Below are 7797 nucleotides of genomic sequence, written 5' to 3'. Positions count from 1 at the left end.
TAGAGAGACATCATAGAGAGACATCATAGAGAGACATAAGAGACATCATAGAGCGACATAAGAGACATCATAGAGAGACATAAGAGACATCATAGAGAGACATCATAAAGAGACATCATAGAGAGACATAAGAGAGATCATGGAGAGACATCATAGAGAGACATAAGAGACATCATGGAGAGACATCATAGAGCGACATAAGAGACATCATAGAGAGACATAAGAGACATCATAGAGAGACATAAGAGACATCATGGAGAGACATAAGAGACATCATGGAGAGACATCATAGAGAGACATAAGAGACATCATGGAGAGACATAAGAGACATCATAGAGAGACATAAGAGACATCATAGAGAGACATAAGAGACATCATAGAGAGACATCATAAAGAGACATCATAGAGAGACATAAGAGACATCATGGAGAGACATCATAGAGCGACATAAGAGACATCATGGAGAGACATCATAGAGCAACATAAGAGACATCATAGAGAGACATAAGAGACATCATAGAGAGACATAAGAGACATCATGGAGAGACATAAGAGACATCATGGAGAGACATCATAGAGAGACATAAGAGACATCATGGAGAGACATAAGAGACATCATAGAGAGACATAAGAGACATCATAGAGAGACATCATAGAGAGACATAAGAGACATCATGGAGAGACATAAGAGACATCATAGAGAGACATAAGAGACATTTTGGAGAGACATCATAGAGCGACATAAGAGACATCATAGAGAGACATCATAGAGAGACATAAGAGACATCATAGAGAGACATAAGAGACATCATAGAGAGACATCATAGAGAGACATAAGAGACATCATAGAGAGACATAAGAGACATCATAGAGAGACATGATAGAGAGACATAAGAGACATCATAGAGAGACATCATAGAGAGACATAAGAGACATCATAGAGAGACATAAGAGACATCATAGAGAGACATCATAGAGAGACATAAGAGACATCATAGAGAGACATAAGAGACATCATGGAGAGACATCATAGAGAGACATCATGGAGAGACATAAGAGACATCATAGAGACATAAGAGACATCATAGAGAGACATAAGAGACATCATAGAGAGACATCATAGAGAGACATAAGAGACATCATCGAGAGACATAAGAGACATCATGGAGAGACATAAGAGACATCATAGAGAGACATAAGAGACATCATAGAGAGACATAAGAGACATCATAGAGAGACATCATAGAGAGACATAAAAGACATCATAGAGAGACATAAGAGACATCATGGAGAGACATCATAGAGAGACATAAGAGACATCATGGAGAGACATCATAGAGCGACATAAGAGACATCATGGAGAGACATCATAGAGAGACATCATGGAGAGACATAAGAGACATCATAGAGCGACATAAGAGACATCATAGAGAGACATAAGAGACATCATGGAGAGATATAGGAGACATCATGGAGAGACATAAGAGACATCATAGAGAGACATAAGAGACATCATAGAGAGACATAAGAGACATCATGGAGAGACATAAGAGACATCATAGAGAGACATAAGAGACATCATGGAGAGACATCATAGAGAGACATAAGAGACATCATAGAGAGACATAAGAGACATCATGGAGAGACATCATAGAGAGACATAAGAGACATCATGGAGAGACATCATAGAAAGACATAAGAGACATCATCGAGAGACATCATAGAAAGACATAAGAGACATCATGGAGAGACATCATAGAGAGACATAAGAGACATGATGGAGAGATATAAGAGACATCTTGGAGAGATATAGGATACATCATGGAGAGACTTAGGAGGCATCATGGAGAGACATCATAGAGAGACATAAGAGACATCATAGAGAGACATCATGGAGAGACATAAGAGACATCATGGAGAGACATCATAGAGAGACATAAGAGACATCATAGAGAGACATCATAGAGAGACATAAGAGACATCATGGAGAGATATAAGAGACATCATAGAGAGACATCATAGAGAGACATAAGAGACATCATGGAGAGATATAAGAGACATCATGGAGAGATATAGGAGACATCATAGAGAGACATCATAGAGAGACATAAGAGACATCATGGAGAGACATCATAGAGAGACATAAGAGACATCATGGAGAGACATAAGAGACATCATGGAGAGACATAAGAGACATCATAGAGAGACATCATAGAGAGACATAAGAGACATCATAGAGAGACATCATAGAGAGACATAAGAGACATCATGGAGAGACATCATAGAGAGACATAAGAGACATCATGGAGAGATATAGGAGACATCATGGAGAGACATAAGAGACATCATAGAGAGACATCATAGAGAGACATAAGAAACATCATGGAGAGACATCATAGAGAGACATAAGAGACATCATGGAGAGACATAAGAGACTTCATGGAGAGACATCATAGAGAGACATAAGAGACATCATGGAGAGACATCATAGAGAGACATAAGAGACATCATGGAGAGACATAAGAGACATCATGGAGAGACATAAGAGACATCATAGAGAGACATCATAGAGAGACATAAGAGACATCATAGAGAGACATCATAGAGAGACATAAGAGACATCATGGAGAGACATCATAGAGAGACATAAGAGACATCATGGAGAGATATAGGAGACATCATGGAGAGACATAAGAGACATCATAGAGAGACATCATAGAGAGACATAAGAAACATCATGGAGAGACATCATAGAGAGACATAAGAGACATCATGGAGAGACATAAGAGACTTCATGGAGAGACATCATAGAGAGACATAAGAGACATCATGGAGAGACATCATGGAGAGATATAGGAGACATCATGGAGAGATATAGGAGACATCATGGAGAGACATAAGAGACATCATGGAGAGACATCATAGAGAGACATAAGAGACATCATGGAGAGACATAAGAGACATCATGGAGAGACATAAGAGACATCATGGAGAGACATCATAGAGAGACATAAGAGACATCATGGAGAGACATCATAGAGAGACATAAGAGACATCATGGAGAGATATAGGAGACATCATGGAGAGATTTGGAGACATCATGGAGAGATATAGGAGACATCATGGAGAGATATAAGAGACATCATGGAGAGATATAGGAGACATCATGGAGAGATATAAGAGACATCATGGAGAGACATAGGAGACATCATGGAGAGATATAGGAGACATCATGGAGAGACATAAGAGATATAGGAGACATCATGGAGAGACATAAGAGACATCATGGAGAGATATAAGAGACATCATGGAGAGATATAAGAGACATCATGGAGAGATATAGGAGACATCATGGAGAGATATAGGAGACATCATGGAGAGACATAAGAGATATAGGAGACATCATGGAGAGACATAAGAGACATCATGGAGAGACATCATAGAGAGACATAAGAGACATCATGGAGAGACATCATAGAAAGACATAAGAGACATCATGGAGAGACATCATAGAGAGACATAAGAGACATCATGGAGAGATATAAGAGACATCATGGAGAGATATAGGATACATCATGGAGAGACTTAGGAGACAACATAGAGAGACATAAGAGACATCATGGAGAGACATCATAGAGAGACATAAGAGACATCATGGAGAGACATAAGAGACATCATAGAGAGACATAAGAGACATCATGGAGAGACATCATAGAGAGACATAAGAGACATCATGGAGAGACATAAGAGACATCATGGAGAGACATAAGAGACATCATAGAGAGACATCATAGAGAGACATAAGAGACATTATGGAGAGACATCATAGAGAGACATAAGAGACATCATGGAGAGACATCATAGAGAGACATAAGAGACACCATGGAGAGACATAAGAGACATCATGGAGAGACATCATGGAGAGATATAGGAGACATCATGGAGAGATATAGGAGACATCATGGAGAGACATAAGAGACATCATGGAGAGACATCATAGAGAGACATAAGAGACATGATGGAGAGATATAAGAGACATCTTGGAGAGATATAAGAGACATCATGGAGAGATATAGGATACATCATGGAGAGACATAGGAGACATCATAGAGAGACATCATAGAGAGACATAAGAGACATCATGGAGAGACATCATAGAGAGACATAAGAGACATCATGGAGAGACATAAGAGACATCATGGAGAGACATAAGAGACATCATAGAGAGACATCATAGAGAGACATAAGAGACATCATAGAGAGACATCATAGAGAGACATAAGAGACATCATGGAGAGACATCATAGAGAGACATAAGAGACATCATGGAGAGATATAGGAGACATCATGGAGAGACATAAGAGACATCATAGAGAGACATCATAGAGAGACATAAGAAACATCATGGAGAGACATCATAGAGAGACATAAGAGACATCATGGAGAGACATAAGAGACTTCATGGAGAGACATCATAGAGAGACATAAGAGACATCATGGAGAGACATCATGGAGAGATATAGGAGACATCATGGAGAGATATAGGAGACATCATGGAGAGACATAAGAGACATCATGGAGAGACATCATAGAGAGACATAAGAGACATCATGGAGAGACATAAGAGACATCATGGAGAGACATAAGAGACATCATGGAGAGACATCATAGAGAGACATAAGAGACATCATGGAGAGACATCATAGAGAGACATAAGAGACATCATGGAGAGATATAGGAGACATCATGGAGAGATTTGGAGACATCATGGAGAGATATAGGAGACATCATGGAGAGATATAAGAGACATCATGGAGAGATATAGGAGACATCATGGAGAGATATAAGAGACATCATGGAGAGACATAGGAGACATCATGGAGAGATATAGGAGACATCATGGAGAGACATAAGAGATATAGGAGACATCATGGAGAGACATAAGAGACATCATGGAGAGATATAAGAGACATCATGGAGAGATATAAGAGACATCATGGAGAGATATAGGAGACATCATGGAGAGATATAGGAGACATCATGGAGAGACATAAGAGATATAGGAGACATCATGGAGAGACATAAGAGACATCATGGAGAGACATCATAGAGAGACATAAGAGACATCATGGAGAGACATCATAGAAAGACATAAGAGACATCATGGAGAGACATCATAGAGAGACATAAGAGACATCATGGAGAGATATAAGAGACATCATGGAGAGATATAGGATACATCATGGAGAGACTTAGGAGACATCATAGAGAGACATAAGAGACATCATGGAGAGACATCATAGAGAGACATAAGAGACATCATGGAGAGACATAAGAGACATCATAGAGAGACATAAGAGACATCATGGAGAGACATCATAGAGAGACATAAGAGACATCATGGAGAGACATAAGAGACATCATGGAGAGACATAAGAGACATCATAGAGAGACATCATAGAGAGACATAAGAGACATTATGGAGAGACATCATAGAGAGACATAAGAGACATCATGGAGAGACATCATAGAGAGACATAAGAGACACCATGGAGAGACATAAGAGACATCATGGAGAGACATCATGGAGAGATATAGGAGACATCATGGAGAGATATAGGAGACATCATGGAGAGACATAAGAGACATCATGGAGAGACATCATAGAGAGACATAAGAGACATCATGGAGAGACATAAGAGACATCATGGAGAGACATCATAGAGAGACATACGAGACATCATGGAGAGACATAAGAGACATCATGGAGAGACATCATAGAGAGACATACGAGACATCATGGAGAGACATAAGAGACATCATAGAGAGACATAAGAGACATCATAGAGAGACATAAGAGACATCGTGGAGAGACATCATAGAGAGACATAAGAGACATCATGGAGAGACATAAGAGACATCATGGAGAGATATAGGAGACATCATGGAGAGATATAGGAGACATCATGGAGAGATATAAGAGACATCATGGATAGATATAGGAGACATCATGGAGAGATATAAGAGACATCATGGAGAGATATAGGAGACATCATGGAGAGACATAAGAGACATCATGGAGAGACATAGGAGACATCATGGAGAGATATAAGAGACATCATGGAGAGATATAAGAGACATCATGGAGAGATATAAGAGACATCATGGAGAGATATAGGAGACATCATGGAGAGATATAGGAGACATCATGGAGAGAGATAGGAGACATCATGGAGAGATATAAGAGACATCATGGAGAGACATAAGAGACATCATGGAAAGACATAAGAGACATCATGTAGAGATATAAGAGACATCATGGAGAGACATAAGAGACATCATGGAAAGACATAAGAGACATCATAGAGAGACATAAGAGACATCATGGAGAGACATAAGAGACATCATGGAAAGACATAAGAGACATCATAGAGAGACATAAGAGACATCATGGAGAGACATAAGAGACATCATGGAGAGATATAGGTGTGGTGTCCCGGTAGAGGACATGTCCTGTCCCTTTGTCTGGAGTCCCCTCAGCCAGAGTCCCTCCATGCTAATGTGCTCTCCTGAAGGGCTAACCCCTAGTCACCTCTTAATATGTTGATATTTAATGTATATATTTATATATGTAATTAATCTAGGACACCTCTGTATAGGACCTTAGAGGTCACGTGCCTTTGATTTATGTTATGCTATGGCTTAAGGACCTTTGAGTCATGTGATATACCCAGAGTTCCATGGGTCAGGACTGACAGGTTTGGCTATCCAATGAGCTTTGTTCCCTCGGACGACTGGGAGGCAGACCCACATGATATCCGGCCGATGAGGTGGCCCAGCAATGCCAAGGAAGAAGAGGGATTCAGAACCCCCATCATGGACCCCAAGCATCTGCCAAGGTCCTATTCTGATGTCTGATGTCTCCACAATGGAGAATGTGCCCAGGGCCTACTCCACGCCCGGAGGTTTGGCCTGACCAACGGGCACCAACCACAGAAGTGCCGCGGCCTACTCCATTTAAGGAGGTGAGGCTGGATCAACCAGCACCAACCGTGGTTCCAGTGGCCTCAGCAGCGGCCATTCATTTTGTAGTGAGTGTGAATCCGTCTGTGTCCCAATCAACCCTCACTAATGTTTCATGGGACACTGCAATTCATCCTCAGAGAGGCCCCACCTCGCTCTCCTCATTATATGTCTGAGAGGAGAAAGAATCCTGACAGGCGAGGGTGGAGATACAGAAGAAATCCCTTATAAAGTCTTTTTGAGCTGCTGTTTTGCTTGTCATTAACTCTCTGGTACCCAGTACCTTTGTTTTTCCAACAGACTATGCTGTTTGTAACCTGTTAAAGAAAAGTGCCTGGCAGGACTGTGCCATGAAAGTTTCTGGTTCAGCAATGCAACCACTTAAGCTTTTGCTCGGCCCCTTGGCCGAGAGACTCCTGGTTCCGGGAGATTCGTGTAAGTGTGTGCCCGGCCTTGGTAGCAGCCGTGTTAAAATATGGACTCATAACACAGGTGGACTGTTGATCCTTGTGTGTCTGTTTAATCTAGTAATATCTTTTGTGTGCAAGAGTGTACACCTTCCTATCAGGTGAAAAGTACCTGAAACATCTTTATGTTGTGCTGCTATGATGTAACCTCAGTGTGTTAATAACTAAAATGTCAACACTGTGTATGGTGTTATTGTACATAAGTATCAACTCCTTTGCACCATATGCATATTTTCTTGCAGGTGTTATAGTTGTTACTTTAAGGTACCCTCCCATCTCCTCTGGGAGTAACATTACTGCTACCTCT

This window comes from Hyla sarda, unplaced genomic scaffold, assembly GCF_029499605.1.
Source record: "Hyla sarda isolate aHylSar1 unplaced genomic scaffold, aHylSar1.hap1 scaffold_815, whole genome shotgun sequence".
NCBI lineage: Eukaryota > Metazoa > Chordata > Amphibia > Anura > Hylidae > Hyla > Hyla sarda.
The sequence above is the reverse complement of the archived record's forward strand: the minus strand, read 5'-3'. Positions refer to the sequence as shown.